Genomic DNA, 19,549 nt, shown 5'->3' on the forward strand with positions numbered 1-19,549 from the left:
CACCCAGACGGGGTCTGCGGAGCAGAGGACGAGGAGGAAGGCGCAGCCGGGTTTTGGGGGGCTGCGTAGACGGGGAAAGCGGGTCCTGGGCTGCAGCACCAAGAGGGCTCCAGATCGGCCGCCCGCATGGCCCCTGTGTGCTGCATCACTACCAACTCTCCCCTGATTCTCTCCTGCGTGGAACCCCGTTCAGCGGCCCCGGAGTCGGGGCGATGGGGAGGGGGGCGCAGGGAGGCGACGGTGCGCTGGCATGTGTCGGCCGCTTAGGATCGCCTGTCACCTACTGGCGTCCGGAGGGAGGGTGCTGATGCTCTCCCCAAGCGCTCTGCGCAAAGGGCCCATTGCTTTTTTTGGCAGGGGTGCTGCAGCAGCTCCCCCCCACCACCACCACCCCCCGCCCCGACAAAGGTGTTTTTCTGAATGTAGCACGTATGTGGAAGAGAATGGGAGCATCTTCGTCCCTTCAGGCAGAAAAAGTTGGAGACGCTGGGCATGTTAATAATTAGCAGGACCCGGGGCTCAGGGATGCAGCAGAAAGCTGTTAAATTTTCATTGCCCTCTAAGAAAAGCCAAACGGCATCGCCTGTGAGGATCCGCAGGGCCGTATTATTTGGGGGACTTTGGGGGAAATTGTCCACCGATTGTCTTCGGGAGGCTGAAGACTGAGATGGGGGGCAGGGGTGGGGGGTGGGGGGAGGGAGACGGGCTGGCACCGCGCTGAGGTCCAGCTTGCCTAAGGAGGATTCAGGATCACAACCCAAACGTATTTGGTGGCTGATTTTAAACAGAGAAAGGGAGGCCGGGCTGCGGCCATGAACAAGGTGAAGAGCACACCCTGGGAACCTGCCTAAAGGAGAGAAAAAAAAAAAAAAAAAAAAGCATGTAAAGCTGTTGCCTCTCCGGAGGGGTTCAGATGCGTTTGTGCTATAAAAAGCAGGCGTGTGTATGCGACTTTCCGATGGATTTTATGAAGGACCAGTGGATACTTAATGAAATTGTAGCTGAGCGTGCCTTACAGTTCTGGGTACCTCTTCGTTTTAATCCATACTTCCGAAGGCTGTGTGTGCAGCTGGCGTTACATAATTGAGGGGGTTCACACCAGCAGATTGTTTTTTTTAAGGTACTTTCGGAGGAAAAGGAACTTCTATCTATCCTTTCAGACAGGCCCAAGGTGTAGACGGGCAAGGGTTGCCGAGTGTTTGCCCTGGTCTGGCTCCAGATGTGTGAGCTCAGCTGTTGCCTGTCACTTAGGTGACAACTGGCCTTTTCCCACTAAGCCTTTGCTGTCTCCATTCTCCTCAGTGAAGTGTCACTGTTCAGCCGCCTTCTATTATCAGGAGTGGACTTCCAGCCCCTGGGGAGGCGGCAGTCTTGTTTGACCATCCTCAACAATATGTGTTTTCAGACTCTAGGAAGGGGTGGGGGGGGGGGAGAATCCCACGACAGCAAGATAGATACATTTGGAATTGAGCACCAACTTAATCCAAAGATTCTGCTTTAATCAAGACAGCTCTGGAAGGATGACGCAATATTTGTCAAGCCTTTTTCCCTGGAACAATATTTACTCCCACCAAGGGATTTTAAACTTAAACAGCAGCCATTTATCTTGCTGTCTGGTGGGGCCCGGTTCAGTTTGCCTCCAATGTGGTCCTAGCCTAGGTGGTGGGGTTTGGCCTGGGACAGGAATCTGTCATTGTAGCCCAGCTGGAGCCTGAAGAAAGCAAAATACAGCACCTGCTGGTACCAGAGGGTTTCTAAATGCCATCAACTGGCGAGTCAGGAAACACAGAAGGAGATATTTTACAAGCTCTACCAGAAATGTTTATACAAAGGATTTAAAGGTTAACAATGCATGTGCTCCACACATTAAAACTAAAGATTCTGGAAATAAATGGACGTTACCCACAGTCAGGAGTTAGCACACTTGCTGATGAACTCAAAAATCTGTTTTAATAAGTCATGGCTAATGATAGTGACTCATTCTTGTGAATAGACCTAGAAGGAAGGAGGGGTGGAAGGAAAGAAGGAAGGGAGTGGGGAGGAGAGGGAGAGGGAAGGAAGGAAGGAAGAAGAAAGGGGGAAAAACTGGATGGTACGCAGAGGGTAGCCATGTTGATGTGAGCAAATAGGTTTGGAAAATTAATCTTTCCATCCTTTTTTTTTTTTCTCTTTCCATCTTTAATTTGGTACTTACTGTTGATTTATCACTGAGTGGCCCTGTTGGTTTACAGGTTTTCTCAAAAGAAAAGTGATATGTTTTACTAAAATGACAGATTCAATCAGTTCTGCTAGCAATGTCAATGAAAATTTAAAAGTTTATCATGTTTTTATAATCAAGTTCCATGGAACCACCATTTGTCTCTGCAGTGAGACAGCTTTGGTCATGCAAATAAAATCTAATATCATCTGGGAAGGAAAAAAAAAAAAAACCCTTAGAGGGTTAATAGCTAAACTATTAAGTTTAGAGTCAGATGTGGATAGAAGTCTGCTTGTTACTAATATCTTCTCCTTTGATAATAATGAGAAGATACAAAAGAAAAGAAAAAAGGTTAAAAGTTGAGGTTTCTCTAATGAAGGACTTTCCAAAGTAAGCTGTTTTAAAAAGTGGTATTGCAAGAGAATTTTTCCAAAAACTTTTATAATTTCTTGAACACAGAAACACAGAAGTTGAATATTAGGAGCAACTGTTCATAGTACTCATGAAATGGACTAAAAATCCTTAAAAAGTATTTGCCGGTAATTAAGTAATTCTTTTAATGGCCTCTACCTATAGTGTGTGTGTGTGTTTTCCAATATTACGAGAAATGATTTTCAGAAAACATTGTCATTATCAGTGTTCTAGTTAATTGCAGTTACTTTCCTGGTTAAAGTAGTTCATAAAAGTAAATTTTTCCTTTGGAAAAAAAGGGAAGTCATTTAAAAAGTCAAAGTGATTCTCGTCTGTGCATAGAAATGTGAAAGATGCCACTTGCCCAGGAGGGACTCCCTCCTCTTAGAAAACTAGCTCTCTTTTCTCCTCATTTTATGTAAAAACAATACCAGTTGTTTAACTCCTATGAGTGTGAGAATATTCAGTTTGCTTAAATCCATGTGCAATCATTCCATAATAGGAGTTAGGGACGAGAGGGGATTGCATTTCTTGGGTGGCTGGTTGGTTGGTTGATGTTCTAGGGGGACCATGACTGCTTTTTCTTCTGGTCACAGAATAAAAGCATTTCCGTACCGTGTGCTAGTATCTTTGGAAGGCTGGTGTGAGAGCAGACACGTTGGGAGAAGAAAGTACAGTCCTCTGGGTGCCAAGTCGTGTATTGTTGCAGTTCCTCGAAACCTCAGGCGGCCTATGGAGCCAGCGCTCCAGGAGAGGTGCCAGGGACGGAGGTGGCACCGGGAGCCGCAGCAGCACCCCCCCCACTTCCCTATCTCGGATGCACACAGGTGTACCCCTGCAGCCTCCCCCACCCCAGCAATGGACAGGATGCCCCTTGATGGCTGTGCCCAACGGAAACCAAGGAGGGTAACTGCACACGGGTTGGGGATGGGACATTTGCAGCGGTGGAAGACATCTGGCCTGAAATTGCTTGGGGGGTCCATCTGAGCCTGGGCTCCCCTCATTCCCTCGCTCCTGAAGGAGGGATGGTGGGAAGAGACATGCTTTACAAGGTGCAGCAGGCTGATGTCATGACACTTCTGGCGCGGAGGTACGACAGGCTAATGGGATCCCTCTCCCGTGTGCCAGAATGACACGATTTTTCCAAGAGCCAGTCCCGCGCCAGTGGTGCAGGGGCTCTACTTCCAGTTACTAAGTTGGGGCGGGGGGGGGGGGGGGGGATCAGACGTCTCAGAGCAAATGTAATAATGCCTCTTGTGTCTCCATTTCGTTCGCTTGTTTAGGCTAAACCCTCAATGCATCTTGGTCACTTTTGGAGGGACCTCTCCAAGAGCAAGAATGATTGCCCAGCCTGAACTGATTAGGCCTTTCCAGCTTCATTTCCCTGTAAAGAGAGATTTTAAATTTAAAATACAAATAAAAATGTCAGCAAAGCAGATGCCAAAGTAAACATTGGAAAACTTAAAGCTGTAAACTAGCAAGCAGCTGTCGTTTACCTTTACTTAACGCTCCCCCCCCCCCACCACCCCGGTCCATAAGTTGGGTCCTAAGTGATCCTAGTGACCAGTGAAATTGCAGTTGCATTTTTCTCCCTGGTTGATTTGGGGGTAAACTCTTGGAGGAGGTGCCTTTCATATCTAGCGGATTGCACTTTCAGGGGAAAAAAAAAAAAAAAAAGTCAAGGCTGTGTTATTTCAGTTGTTCCAGTCCTGAAGTCATATACTCCTAAGAGTTTTGTCCCAGTTGCTGATTTATAGCGTCCACCAGCTTTTGGTCTGTGTATGCTTCTCTGTTTACTTCTTTTCTCATTGGGTCTCTGGAAGCAAAGATTTGTCAATAATACAGTGGAAATCTTGCAGTCAGATGCAGACCCATAAGTAGACTCCTCGGTGCAGTGCGCTCTCACTCAGCTGCCCTTCTTTTATCTGAGACACAGATCCCACCGCTAGCAATTATGGTCTTTGACTTTGGTAACAATTCTGTTTGAAATGTTTCCAATTACACACAATATTGGCGGCATGTAGCAGCTGCATGCCAAAAAGCATTTCGAAGCATGTTCCAAGAATCAGGCTGTGATTGCTTTTAATTTAAATAAAGGCTATTTGGTTTCCTGTGAAGTTTTTTATAACCACCTCTTGCCCCCACCCCATTTTTGTTGCCTTAAAAAAAAAAGTCTGATATAAAGTAGCCCCACTTAACGTGATACAATATTGACTGTGGTTTTCTAGGATGGCCCTTTGCTTTGAGCAAACATAACTGAGCTGTTCATTAAAGGAAATTTTAAAGAAACATTGTACAGTAGTTTGGATTTCCCCAAAGAGTAAGAGGGGAAAAGGTTATCTGATCCCATATTGTAAGCAGCTAACGTTTTCAAGTCCCCCCCCCCACCCCTTCTTTAGCAATCTATCATTATCATTATCTTTTTCGGTCACTGGAGACTATCTGGTACACCGTCTTTTCTTCAGATTCTTCTATTTTACTTTGTGAGCCCATGATCATGTGTTAAAAACACATTAGAAGAGTAGAGAGCCATCAATAAGAATATTCTCTAAAGGGGGGTAGGGGAGACCAGCTAATAATTCCACCATTCTGCAGCAACCCAAACCCTCCAGCTCCGTCCCCTCTGTGGGCTTGAAATCTCTGAACACTGAAACCTTTTAAAACGGTAGTGGTTTAAATCTTTTAATAGCTACCAGATATACTTGACTTATTAAATCTGAAAATAAGAAAATATACACTCTCAGGATTTGGAGCGAAGGGATTGGTTACAGGACTGGGGGGTAGGGGGCTCTGTTTCCAGGATGGTTTGTTGGCCCATTTGAAACATAACACCTAGAGCTAGAGGGTATCCAATGACTGAGGTGCTAAGATGGTCCTAATTAAGGTGTTTTCACATAGGCTCTTTCAGTACTGGGCAAAAAACATCCTATAGAATATAGTGCTTCTTTGGGTTGAACAGTAGTTGACTTGCATAAATGCCAACATCTCTTCTGGCATTTTTGGAAATCTTCCATAGTGTAATAAATAGTGCTGTATAATCCAAATTTGTAAATGCCATGTTTCATGTAGCCCCTGTAGAGACAGCTGAAATTAGCCCAGGCTGCTAGGGATCATTGGGATCCTGGAGGTTAGCTTACTGGCTAAATCCAAGGTGCTACCATTAATGGGTGAAGGACTTTGATCCGGTGTAGGGGGTATGAGGTGGGCCTTGGGATAGCAGTATACTGGGAAGAAGTGCCCACCAACTGATGCTCAGACTTCTCCTTTATCCTTGAAAACCGTCTTTCAGTTAAGGAAACCTTCTTAGAGAAATTTGCTCAGCTTGAGGTAAAATGAGGTTGATGTTGCTCTACCAGCTGAGCACCCCAGCCTGCCAGATATGCACCCCACCCAGCCCCATTGCTATAGTGACAAAACCCACAGTAACTACGGTTGAAATAGAAAGGCTATTAAAACCCTTTCCTATATTGGCCAGCTCCTCTGCCCTAGTTAAAATGCTGTCTTCTGGATGCGCAAGCACACACACACACACACACACACACACTCACGCAGAGTACAAATGTGTACACACCCCTCTTTCAGGCTAAAAATAGCAAACTGCTTTAAACCATGTTACAGTTTCACCAAAAGCATTTGCACTTCTTTTTTTTCCCTTTTATCTCACTGATAAGCAAATAATATGGTAATCTTCTCAAGACACTCATGACTTGTTAACCGTAATTGATATTTCCAACTATGTTATTTACATGCTTGAATAATCTAAGCTCTTTAGTTAGGATGTGAAAAAGAGCTAGATAGTGTGGCATTTTGTTTTGTTTTAAAACATCACTTCCAAACAATTTAGGGAACTGTTAGATTTTATGTGAGAAGACTGCTTAGTGCTCCAGTGTTGAGATACTTGTTATAGTGTGTGTCAAAAAAAAAAAAAAAAAAAAAAAAAAAAAAGACGGCGTTTTAAATTCCTCTGTGACTATGTAATTAATAAGTATGTTTGGTGCTGGAAGTGTATGCATGTTACATAATTTTTAGAAAGAGATAAAGTTAGGTCTGAAGTACATTAGAGAATCACAGATGTTTCTTGTAAGAAAATACATATGCTTCAGAGGAATTTTGAACTGCTTTCTGACGCTTAGCTTTGTTCATTGCAAGGATCATCTGAATAATTTCATTGAGTTCCTTAGTTCTTATTTACACAGGCCTTGAGAAAGAAGCTGAAGTGATAAATAACTTGCTTTCCCTCACCTCGTTCTAAAATGTTTAGCCTTTTAAGTTTTTGTGAATGTGAAGGGAGGGAATAAAATATACAGAGAAGATGTTTGTGTTTAACTAACTTAATCATATAAGTTCCCTTTGTGGGCCTTCTATAAGCTTAAACAGCTTGCCAGGCTAATAGCCAAAAACATGTCCTTAAGTACTGCCAAACGTGTTCAAAGCAGACCAGGCTTTCTTCATAGTGAGGTATTAGAGATGGTTGGGTTTGTTTGTGTTCCTTTTTAACTTTCTGAATTTTAAGGAATAAACCAGAAAAGTCACTCTCTTCTTCACCTCCTTACCCATGAAGACCACAATTATGATTCATTGCAGTGCTGAAATGAGGAACTGACGGGAATAATGATATTTATTTGTGAGTGTTTTAAACTAGCTTGACTTGGCTGTTTAAGGAGGAAGCAACCAAGGTTACTATGGTGTATGATGGGTCTTCTGTTGTTTATATGTATGTGTTGTCCATAGACACAGGCTTTTTACTTTGGTTCAGTAACTTTTAGCAAGTACTGGTCAGTTTATCCTGTTTCTTCTCAAGCAGAGCTTCCAGAATGGACAGTGGCATAATACTGCAGAAAAAGTTTATTCTACAGTCTTTTCCTGACAAATCAGAAAAATTGGACCGTAATAGAGCTGTGTGATTTTGGGTCAGCCTCTTAACCTCTCTGAGCCTCAAATTCCACATATGTAAATGAGAGAATTAGGTTAGATCAGTATATATTCACCAAAGGTTTGAATCCTAAACACTTATGGAGCCTTTCCAGAAGACAAATAATACACAGAGATTTTAAGGCAGTAGGTTTTAGGTGGGGTCTTGCACATTTAGCTTGAGAAAGCATCACAGGTAATTCGATGCACAGTTGTGGTTAAGAGCCACCAAATTAGATGATCTCTAAGATTGCCTTCTAGTTCTAAAATGTTATGTTTCTAATCCTAGGAGGCTGAACTGCTTTCCTTCCTTCTTCCTTTCTCCTTCCATCTTTCCCCTTCCTTCCATTACCTCTATGTTTATTCCTAATGTTGCTGTCAAAAATGTATAGATGTCATTCTAACCCACTTCCAGGAATAGCTGTGTTCTGCTCTTTGGGGTAGATGGTAATTAATGTGAAGGAGGGCCATGTTTGTTCACCATTGTGAACCCAGTGCCCAATACAGTGCCTGGCACATGGTAGATTCCTGACAAATACAGAGAGCCCAAGAAGTCAGGAGACTTCTTGAAATTGTAGTGTTATATATTTTATTAAGAGTTTATTTATTTATTCATGAGAGACAGAGAGAGAGGCAGAGACACAGGCAGACGGAGAAGCAGGCTTCTCACAGAGAGCCCGATGTGGGACTTGATCCTGGAACCCCGGGCTCATGCCCTGAGCCGAAGACAGACACTCAACCACTGAGCCACTCAGGCATCCCTAGTATTATATTTTCAAATAACATGCTCAATATGTTCTTTGTCAGCTTTCAGATACCTTTCCAAATTTAAAACAATGGATATAATTGTTCATCCGGGAAACAACAGAATACATTATTCTCCTTATGTTTCCAGACATTTGGGATACTCCACAGTGATTGATTGGTTTTTCTGGGTCCAGATTAACAGCTGATTTCATTGCTTTAAATTCAGAAGTATGGAAATAACAAGTCTTGGTGAGAATGTAGAGAAATCAGATTAACAGCTGATTTCATTGCTTTAAATTCAGAAGTATGGAAATAACAAGTCTTGGTGAGAATGTAGAGAAGAAGGAACTTTTGTGCACTGTTGGTGGTAAGTTGGTACAGCCGCTGTGCAAAACAGCAGGAGGGTCCTAAAAAAAATTAAAAATAAAAATACCATGTAATCTAGTAATTCCACTACAGGGTATTTATTTACCCAAAGAAAATGAAAACAAAAATTCAGAAAGATGCATGTGTGTACTTCTATGTTTATTGCAGCATTATTTACGATAGGCAAGATATGGAAGCAACCTAAGTGTCCATTGATCTATGAATGGATAAGCTTACTTATATGTGATGTGTGTGTGTGCATAATGTATTTATATATATACACATATATATACATATATGAATATTACTCAGCCATAATAGATAAGGAAGATGTGGTGTGTGTATATAATGTATAATATAAATAATAGAATAGTACTGAGCCATGAAAAAGGACAAGATCATGCCATTTCTGACAACATGGTTGGACCTAGAGGGTATTATGCTAAGCAAAATAAATTATACTGAAAAGGACAAATACCATATGATTTTATTCCTATGTGGAATTTAAAAAAAAAAAAAAGCAGAATCAGAGCAATAAATAGAACAAACTAATGATTACAAAAATGGGTAAGGGGGAGCACAGACTTCCAATTTTGGAATGAATAAGTGACAGAAATAAAAGGCACAGCATAGGAAAAATACAGCCAGTGGTATGATAATAGCCTTGTATGGTGACAGATGGCAGCTACACTTGTGGTGAGCACAGCACAACAAATATAGAATTTGAGTGACTAAGTTGTACACCTGAAACTAATGTAACGTTGTGTGTCAGCTATAACAGATTCAAAGAACAATTTAATAATAAACAACAAGGGGAAAATGAATAAATAAAAATTAATACAGAGGTACTAGTGAAAAAGGTACTGGAGGTTGGGAAAAAAGAGTATATTATTTGAAAGTGTAATTAACATTCTGTTAAAAAACAGTTTATCTTACAAAAAACATAGTTTTTCCTGTGTGTCCTTCCCTTTTGGCGCTTATGTGTATTGAATGAATGAATGACTGTCCAGTTTTCTGTGATCATCTTAGTGTGTGTTAGTTTAAGAAATCTAACCCGGCCATTATCACCATAAAGATTTCAGAGCTTATCTAACAGATTTACAACTGCATTACAAGTTTAAGTCTTATTTTTAAAATATTTTTAATTACAAAGGCTAAGCATTTTAGAAAGATTTTTATCAATACAAATTTCCTAATAAAGGCTGTGCCTGATTAAGCCTTTTTTCCTTTCCAACAACAAAAATGCCAATTCCTTTTTTTTCTTCAGTGAAGTAAGCTAGCTAATTATAACTATTATTTTTTTGTGGCCAACAGTTATTTTGATCCTTTTATAGACACAATTCCGTATCAGATACTTCATAACATTTGAAGTGCTTTAAAAGTGTCCAGATACATACTATACAGAGGTTTATGACCAAAATGTATATATATATATTTCATTCTAAGTAAGATAAATTAGAGACTCTAAATAAAATATGAGTATATATATACTCATAAAATGTATATATATATTTCATTCTAAGTAAGATAAATTAGAGACTCTCAATAAAATATGATAAGAATCAAATAACTGATGCATCTGAAAGTTTTATTACGAAGCATTGAAAAATTCTTAGTTGCATAGTTTTATAGAAGTTGATTAAAGGAATTTATTGCCCATTTTGTTTCTTTGCTTTTCTTCTTTGGTCTTTGAAAAGTTGGAGTATTTCCTATCATTATCTGTTAGTAGCATAGAGTAAATTTTTAAAAATTAATCCATAGAGCATAGAGTAAATTTAAAAAATTTAAATCAGTCAGTATCTGTGGCTACGTCTATATAGTATAAACAAAATCAGAAATTTATACTTACCTAGCTTAGTTGATTTTTTTATTGTTACATGTTGCCATTCTTTATGGGTGGGGTTTTATTTTTAGTTAAAAGGAGGACTTTAAAAACTCACCATTCTAAAACCTGGATAACTAAAAAAAAATAAAAAGAAAAATAATAAAACCTGGATAACTGTCCAATTTGTTTTTGAACTTCCGCTGTACAGGCATGACCAGTGGCAAAATCAGCTAACCTCAGCTCACTTTTTTCTACTGTATGCCCATTGCCAGATCACATAATCAGGACCTCAGAGTGGAAATTTCTACCTGCATTATCTACTTGGGTTGTTTGCACAATTTAACTGGAAAACTCTTTTTCTTAGTCATTATGTGAAGAGATACCGTGAGGCATTTTAGGAAAAAGATTAAGCTGTAGCTAAACAGGGTTTAAGGATCATTGGAGATAAATTGAGAGCTGGGTCAAAGTATTGTATAAAGCTTTATTATTTGTAGTTTTCACTTTCCTGACGCTTCACAGCTAATCTTGTTTGACTAGACTTGACAAGCTAATATAAAAGGACAAGTGCAGGTTTTTCCAGGTGGGATCACAGCTCACCCTATCCTTCAGGTCTCTGCTCAACAGGCATCTGGTATCAGGGAAGCCTTCCCTAATCACCCTGTATAAAATAGCGGCACCCTTGCCTGCCCCAGCCATCACCCAGCACTCCTGAGACCCCTCATCCTGCTTCCCTTTTCTCCGTAGCACTTAGCACTATCAGACAAACTTACTTATTATAGCCGTCTGTTCCATGAACAAATCTACACTGGCTACTGCTTTACCATCAGTCTTAGAGGCACACAGAAGGTGCTTAATAAATTCCTGCAGAATGAATGACTGCAAAAGTATAAGGAGCTCGCTGTGCTTCAAATTAGGGCCCTCCCTCTCCAATCTGATAGTATGTATGGCTGAGCAAATTAGAGAGCTTTATGCTTATATTCTCATTTTTATAATAAAGTTAGGGAATGGCCACCCTTGTTTTACAGGATAGGCATGGGTGGATCGTGTTTTGATGGGGTTTTTTTTTGTTTGTTTTTTTGTGGACTGTTTCAATGTTATATATAAAATAAAGACAAGGGACACCTGGGTGGCTCAGCGGTTGAGGGCCTGCCTTTGGCCCAGGGAGTGATCCTGGAGACCCAGGATCAAGTCCCACATTGGGCTCCCTACATGGAGCCTGCTTCTCCCTCTGCCTGTGTCTCTGCCTCTTTGTGTGTGTGTGTCTCATGAATAAATAAATAAATAAATAAATAAATAAATAAATAAATAAATAAATTCTTTAAAAAAATAAAAAATAAAGACAAATAGAACCCAGTATTTGGTTTTTGTCTGAGTGAAAATTTTCAGAACAAAGATTCTTCTGTGTGTTGTTGGAGTCTGTGTGGATTTTTTGTTTTGTTTTCTTTTTGCAGTTAAAGTTTCCAAGCTGTTTCCTTCCTTATCTGAATAAAGCCAGGGGAACATGATAAGAGTGTGAGGAAAAAGACAGACAGATCGAATGCCCCCTCCTCCCCTCTCCTTCTCCCACAAAGTGATCAGTGAAATGTAACCAAATAGCAGGCAGATTCCATATTAATGGAAGATTGAATATTTGAAGCAGGGATGTTATGTGTTGTCCCTCTTCGTAATGTATCCATGCTACTTGATAATCTTTACGGAAAATAGAGGCAGTATCTTCAGACAGACTTGTGGTGTTGCCTTGTATGTTAAAACAAGGATAATGGGCCATCTTTCACTCAAGAAATCCTCTGACTTAAATTCCAGAGGTGAAAAGCTAATCCTCTAAGTGATTTCAACTGGCTTACTAGGAAACCTGGTTGCTTAAAATGATTATTTTAATGTCTTAGGTTCCAGGGCTAAATGGGCAGTGGGTCAACCCTCCAATTAATGAGCTAAACCCACTTATTTGTCCAGAAACTACATGTTTTAACTGAGGGGTGGGGGCGTCTTTACTAATAAAAAGACTAATACCTCCAACATACACAAAGCACTTGCAAATTCATCTTGTTTGCCTTTGCTGCATCTTTGGAGGTTTCACCAAGTTTTCCCAGAACCGTTGAAGAAGCTGCCTGTTAGGACAAGATACACCTTCCTAAGGAGTTCTGCTTGGCGGTTCCTGTATGAATGGACATCTGTAGTTGAATTTTTCAGAAAAAAAGAAAAGAGGGAAAATAAGCAAGCACTTGTGACTTATACAGAATTGTTTGACAATGTTTTGTAGATATAGCTGTTTTCATATTCATTCTTTTTAAATTTTTTTTAGAGAAAGAGAGTACGGGAGCTAGTGTGTGCATGGCAGCGGGAGGGGCAGACGGCTCCACACTCAGCGTGAAGCCCAATGAGGGGGCTTGATCTCACAACCCTGAGATCACAACCTGAGCCCAAATTAAGAGTCAGTCACTTAGCCAGCTGAGCCACCCGGTCGCCCATGTGTTCATTCTATATTAAGTGTTTTTAGATAATTCTAGCCTCTCCTACTACTAACTTGCATGTGATTTTGGATAAGTCACTTAATTACCTGGACTTCTTATCAACTCTCTGCCTTGGTTTCCTCAAACATAAAAGGGTCCTGATGACTTTTTAGGCTCAGAATTTCCTAGTTCTAAAATACTGGACTTGGAGGCTGTAACTTCAAGGAGGATTGATAATAAATTGGAGCTGATTTTTTAAAAATCCTTAATTATCCCTACCTAAGTCCCTGGTTAGAGTTAGTTAACAGTCAACTCAAAAGTATTCATATTAGCCAGGTGACACTTTAAAAAATGGTTTCCTTATTCATGATTCAGTGTGGCCAGTTCAAAATTCAACAATAGCCATATTTTAAAGACCTAAGAGAATATATACTTCCCCTTACCAAAAGTCTGGTTTACTAGGTTATATTACAGTTTAATATGAGGAACTTAAAAAATATAGTAATGTTAAGGGCAAATTATTAATCTAATATAGTTACAACAATGGCATACTTATATTCATACCAGGAATTAGAAATGTGAGCACTGTGTTGATGCATGGGAAATGTGGAAAACTTATAAAGTAGAACTCCAAGCAGTATGTTCACTTGCTTATGTAATCACATTATGATTATAACTCTTTTAACATGTGTGTGTCCACTGACCAAATTGGAATTAATTTAGGGAGGTTTAGAGAGGGCTTATTAAAAATAGCCTAATACCCATTTTAGTTGCATTCCTACTCTTTTCTGAAACCGTAATACTATTTTTTTCTCCCCCCACTCCCCAAATAAAAGCTGGTGAAAATATGCAGCAAGTGGTGAAACCCTTTCTCTATTACTCTTAAACTCTACATGTTGGCATATGTCACCTCACCTACTGGCCTGGGTGTTCCATTTTTATAGCACTGTGATTAATTAACTCGGTAACTTTTAAGCAAATTCTTAGGGCCTTGGATCTCATTCACATTCTAATTAGGCTGAGCCTGAAGTTACAAATGGCCCACTGGGAAGCAGTGTACCATCTGTATTATATCTAAGAAGATGGAGTTTATGAATTGTTCAGATGAACATAGCAATGAGCCGTGGCACATCTCCTGGCAGGTTCATAAGTGACTATGAAGTGCTGTTCTAATAGGAAGGAGCATCTATATAAATGTGACATTAATAATCACCAGTTTGAATCTGGGTCATTTCAGCCATGACTCCCAGATCAAACGCTATCAACTGGTAATGAGTGTGTGAAAGAGCTGCAGGAAGGCATTCCATTGCTTAATGACACCTTTGTGGGCCTTCTCAGCAGACTGTTGGAGGGCGGGCCAGGAATAAAGTCGCAGATGTCCTTGGTTGGGAGGCTGGCCCTCCAGGTCACAGTTGGCACACTTTTGCAGAGGTGTTTTGGGAATAGTTCACAGGGGTTTCTGTTGTTCTGGCTCCTGAAGGAGATACACAGAACCTTTCATCTTCTGCCTCTTCTGCTGACCATTTATTTGCTTTTAAGTGATGGTAGCCCTTTTGCATTTTCTGTGCCTTTTTTTCATTTCTCAGCAAGTCAAGACACATGGCATTTACAAATACGCATTAACCATTTAATGGTAAACTTTCCCATCTTTATTTCAATCTAGAGGCATCATTTTCATTTCAGCACACCTCCGTTGAGCCCTGTGGTCAAGCTGGGCACCGTGTTGGGCTGTGGAAATACAGACCTTAGATAGGAGTGGCTCTTGTCTTACAGAGCTCATGGCTGTGTAGGGAAGGAAGACGTCGAAGCACCTCCTCGGGAAATATGGTAGAGGCAGGAAGAGTGAAATGTCACAGCAGCACAGAGGCAAAAGCAGAAGAAGTCACTGGTTCTGTGCAGATTATTAAGGAAGGCCTCGGAGAAGGGGAGGTGACCCAGCTGGATGTTAATGACGGCGCAGGAGTGGGCTGTGCCATCCCAATTGGAGAATGACTCATTCTGGGCAGGAGGAAATGTGGGGGGGCAGAGGCAGGAAAGGTGAGACAACCAGGGTACTCAGAGAATTGCTAGGCTTTTTATGTGGCCCTCACATTAATGATTGCTCCTGGTCATGCACTCATTTCCACCTTTATAAAACCTCCAGCAGAAGTAAGATAGGAATTTCGACAACTTGAATCGTGATCCTGTCTTTCTTCCCTGTGGTTGACTTTGAGCTGCTTTGAATGAAAGCTCTCCATTCTCCTCCTTAAATGGTGCATTTACCTGCCCAGGCTACCAGGTATTTACACTGTGCCGTGTCATTGTTATGTTGCCACAGTCTAAATTTATTTACTCTTCATTTTCACTGCCAGGCTTCAACTTCAGCCTCAAGTGTTTAGACAACATTATATAATGAGTGTTATACTCTCATGACATTCGCTTTCAGTAACTGTAAGAGCTTTCCGTGAAAGCTAATGGTTGGGGGGAAAGAAAAGAACCCTGAATGTCACCAAGTGGCCTCCAGATGTGTTTTATTGTGTTGGTATCTCTGTTTTGTTTTCATAAGAACTTTTTTCAAGCTTAAAAAAACCTTACCAAGCAGAAATAGCAGACAATAGACTCATAGGAGGTGAACTATTTTCTTCATTTCCTGATTGTTTTCTTGAACTCCTATTTTAAAAACTATGATTCAGCTGAAAAAAAAAATCCATAACAATACACTGTAATTTTAAAAGCAAATCGTGTGTTTGTTTTTCAAAGATAAACTCGCACGCATCTTAGGTTAGAAGGTTCCACTGCGTTTCAATATGCGCGTCTTCAATATGGTGATCTTAAAATTGTGATTTTACATCTTTTAGAATTTTGCCATCTTATTGTTAATCAGGATGTTTTCAGGCAGTCTGGCATGTGATAAATATTTTGTAGCATATGCAGCTGAACATGCCAATTTCAAAGGGCTTTACAAGCTTTAATTGATTTTCACAACAACCAGACGCACTCTGCTTTATTGATGGGAAATCCACAGACAGTGGAGTTCAGAGTGTTGCCTGGATTCCTCTAGCAAAATGGTTTTCAAACTTTTTTTTTGATAGGTGAACCCTTTTCTCAAGCACAAGATTATCTGGAACTCCAGCATGTAAAGTAGGATTGCTCTTGTTGGGAGGTAGAAAAAGGACTCACGATAGGACCACCAGATTTTATCAAAATAAGAAAACACTTTAAGATGCCCAGTTAATTTGAATTTCAGATAAATAATTAATAATTTTTAGTATAAGTGTGTCCCAAATATTGCATGTCCCTAAAGCAATTATTGGTGGTTTATCTGAAATGCAAATTTAGGGATCCCTGGGTGGCACAGCGGTTTGGCGCCTGCCTTTGGCCCAGGGCGCGATCCTGGAGACTCGGGATCGAATCCCACATCGGGCTCCCGGTGCATGGAGCCTGCTTCTCCCTCTGCCTGTGTCTCTGTCTCTCTCTCTCTCTCTGTGACTATCATAAATAAATAAAAACTTAAAAAAAAAAATTGAAATGCAAATTTAACTGGGCATCGTGTATTTTACCTGGCAACTCACAGCTCCATACTCCCAGTGCCCCTGTCTCCTCCCCAGCCAGGTGGAGGGGACCCATTTCCTGGACACAGTTTGAAAAAACTCTATACCAATGCTAAGAGAGAATTAATAATATGTTTTCCTTCTCAGCTGAAATTTAGAGAATAGTATCACCTTGAAGGCTATCTTAGGGGCACCTGGGTGACTCAGTCCGTTAAGCATCTGACTCTTAATCTCAGCTCAGGTCTTGATCTCAGAGTCAAGCCCCATGTTGGGCTTCACACTGGGTGTGGAACCTACTTAAAAATAAATAAATAAAATAAAATGAAGGCTGTCTTAAATTTTTTAGAGAGAGCACAAGCTTGAGCCAGGAGGGAGTGGTACAGAGGGACGGAGGGAGAGAGAGAGAATTTTAAGCAGGCTCCACATCCAGCAAGCTGTTGGTGGGGCTCCATCTCAGGACCCTGAGATCATGACCTGAGTCAAAATCAAGAGTCAGTCACTTAACAGGCTTAGCCACCCAGGCTCCCCAAATGAAGGCTATCTTAGAGAATCTCTGTGATCGTGCCTCTCCTGCTACACATGATAACTGTAAAGATCATTGCTTTTGCTTTGCTTTTCTTATTTTTTAGGATAAAATAATCACAATCTTTGACAGCAATGTTGGTTAAGTCACCAATTTGTAGAAGTCAAGAATTTGACTCCTGCGAGTACAGAGAGCTAATGATGTAATCAGAATCTCAGGGGCAGCCCGGGTGGCTCAGCGGTTTAGCGCCGCCTTCAGCCCAGGGCATGATCCTGGAGTCCCAGGATCGAGTCCCACGTTGGGCTCCCTGCATGGAGCCTGCTTCTCCCTCTACCTGTGTCTCTGCCTCTCTCTCTCATGAATAAATAAATAAAATCTTAAAAAAAAAAATCTCAGGTGGGCCAGATAGAATCCATAAAGAGAAAAATGGGTAGGAGTGTGATTCTAAAACAGCCCAGGGGAGAAGTATCTCGAATGGGCTTATCCTTGTCTTTTGACCGATGTGGATGTTTTGGTGGTCCTGGCTTGATGAAAGTATCCATGAAAGTAATTCAGTCATTTTGCTCAAATAGCAAATTACTCTTAAATAGTAACATTTAAGCAGTCCTTGGATATTGCTTTTATTTCTCAAGCTGACCACCCCACAGAATTTTCTTATTTTTTCAACTGTTATATTTCTCAGTGTAACTGGGTACAGTCTGATTAATGATCAGAAACCATTAGCTTTCTTTAGGGTGAAACAATCCCCTAATGGCCAAAGACTCCCTGGATGCCCCTCTCCTAGGTCTGTGGAACTTGGATGTTTTGGATTTGATGCAAAACATGGGTGTCCTCTTGACTCTATGTATGTGTTTTGTATTTGCAAAATGTTAGTAGTGGTTAGATTAGGAATGGGTGTAATTTTTTTCTTTGTCCCACTTTGAATTTTTCTAAAATTTATGCCGTGTGCCTTTTAAAAATAAGAAAAACAAGTGTTAGTGATATAGTTTAACATTTCTCAAAGGAAAAAAAAGCCCATAAACAGTGTTTCTGTGTCTAAACGTTCCAAAGTATAGATAATGATCATCTGGTTTATGGATATTTTTTTCAAGATTTATTTACTTAATTAAGAGCCAGAGCATGCATGCGAGCATGTGGTGGGGTGGAGCAGAGGGAGAGGGAAACTCAAGCACACTCCACATTGAGAGGGGAGCCCAACTCTGGGCTCGATTCCACAACTCTGAGATCACGACCTGAGAGTCAGACAAAGCAAGAGTCAGACGATACTCAGCTGACTGCACAACCCAGATGCCCCAGTATTTTAAGTTGCAAATGTTTACCTATTTTGAAAGTTAATTGTGACATAAAATCTACCCAGATTGTTTACACTTAAAATTTATCTCTCATCCATTAATTCAATCAATATTTACTGAAAAAACCTGGTAATAGACATAATTCCTAAAAATCACAAGAAAGGGGGTGGTGGAAGGAAGGGAAAAGGGGTTGAGGGATCCGAAGATATGACCCCATGCTCTACATCCTTTATTTTGTAACTGAGCCGGCCTGGGGACCACACTCTTACTGGTATAGCTGAAATAGGGAGAAAAGACTTTCACCCTCAATTATCAAATGTGCCCTCTGATGCTCAGTGAGGGTGAGTGTGACTCTCATGAGTCACCATCAGAGCCCAAAGGCCCAGGTCACCCAAGTGACTGTGAGGCGTTCATATTCTTTTTTTTTTTTTAATTTTTAAAAGATTTTATTTATCTATTCATGAGAGACACGGAGAGAGAGAGAGGCAGAGACACAGGCAGAAGGAGAAGCAGGCTCCCTACAGGGAGCCCCATGTGGGACTCGATCCCAGAACCCTGGGATCACCACCTGAGCCAAAGGCAGGTGCTCAATCACTGAGCCACCCAGGCATCCCTAGGTGTTCTTATTCTTGTACCGTAAACAAGAATAAGGATCTGGATCTGAGACCAGAAATCTGGGATCTGGATCAGAAAAACCATCAGAATCCCTGCTTGTGGGACGCCTGGGTGGCTCAGTGGTTGAGAGTCTGCCTTTGGTTCTGGGTGTGATCTGGGTCTGGGGATTGACTCCCTGCGAGGAGCCTGCTTCTCTCTGTCTCTGCCTCTTTCTCTCTGTATTTCTCATAAATAAATAAATAAAATCTTAAAAAAAAAAAAAAAAAAAGGAATCCCTGCTTGTTTCCTAACACAAGGCCTGGGCCTAGGAAGTTCACCTGCTTCTCCCTACCAGTCTCAGACACAGCCTGGATTTTTGCTGCATGGCTCACTGTCCCATAGGCAGGGGATTTGTTTTTAAGTAACTATATATCATAAGTTACAGGGGCGTTTTCTTTTTTCTATTAGTTTCTTTTTGAATTATCTTGGAGGAGGAAATGGCCTTTTTTTGTTGTTTTGTTTTGTTTTTCTCAGAATACCACTTCATAACATCTCTTTTGCTGGCCTTTCTTATTTTATTCATTTATTTTTTTACTTTCAAACTTACACTGAATCTATAATATGGAAAAGCCCCAAATATTCGTATTTTTTCTTTTATATTAACGCCTGCAAAAATGAAGCAATTCATTTTATTTACCCCCTG

At 40.7% G+C, this 19,549-nt stretch overlaps 1 protein-coding gene across 1 annotated transcript in view; it reads left to right on the forward strand.

Annotated features, from left to right (window-relative positions):
* The window catches only part of PRICKLE1 (prickle planar cell polarity protein 1), a 110,522-nt gene that overhangs the window by 229 nt on the left and 90,744 nt on the right, over positions 1 to 19,549 (forward strand). The gene's annotated exons all lie outside the window — the stretch shown is intronic.

Source organism: Canis lupus, chromosome 25 (genome assembly GCF_048164855.1).
Source record: "Canis lupus baileyi chromosome 25, mCanLup2.hap1, whole genome shotgun sequence".
Lineage (NCBI taxonomy): Eukaryota > Metazoa > Chordata > Mammalia > Carnivora > Canidae > Canis > Canis lupus.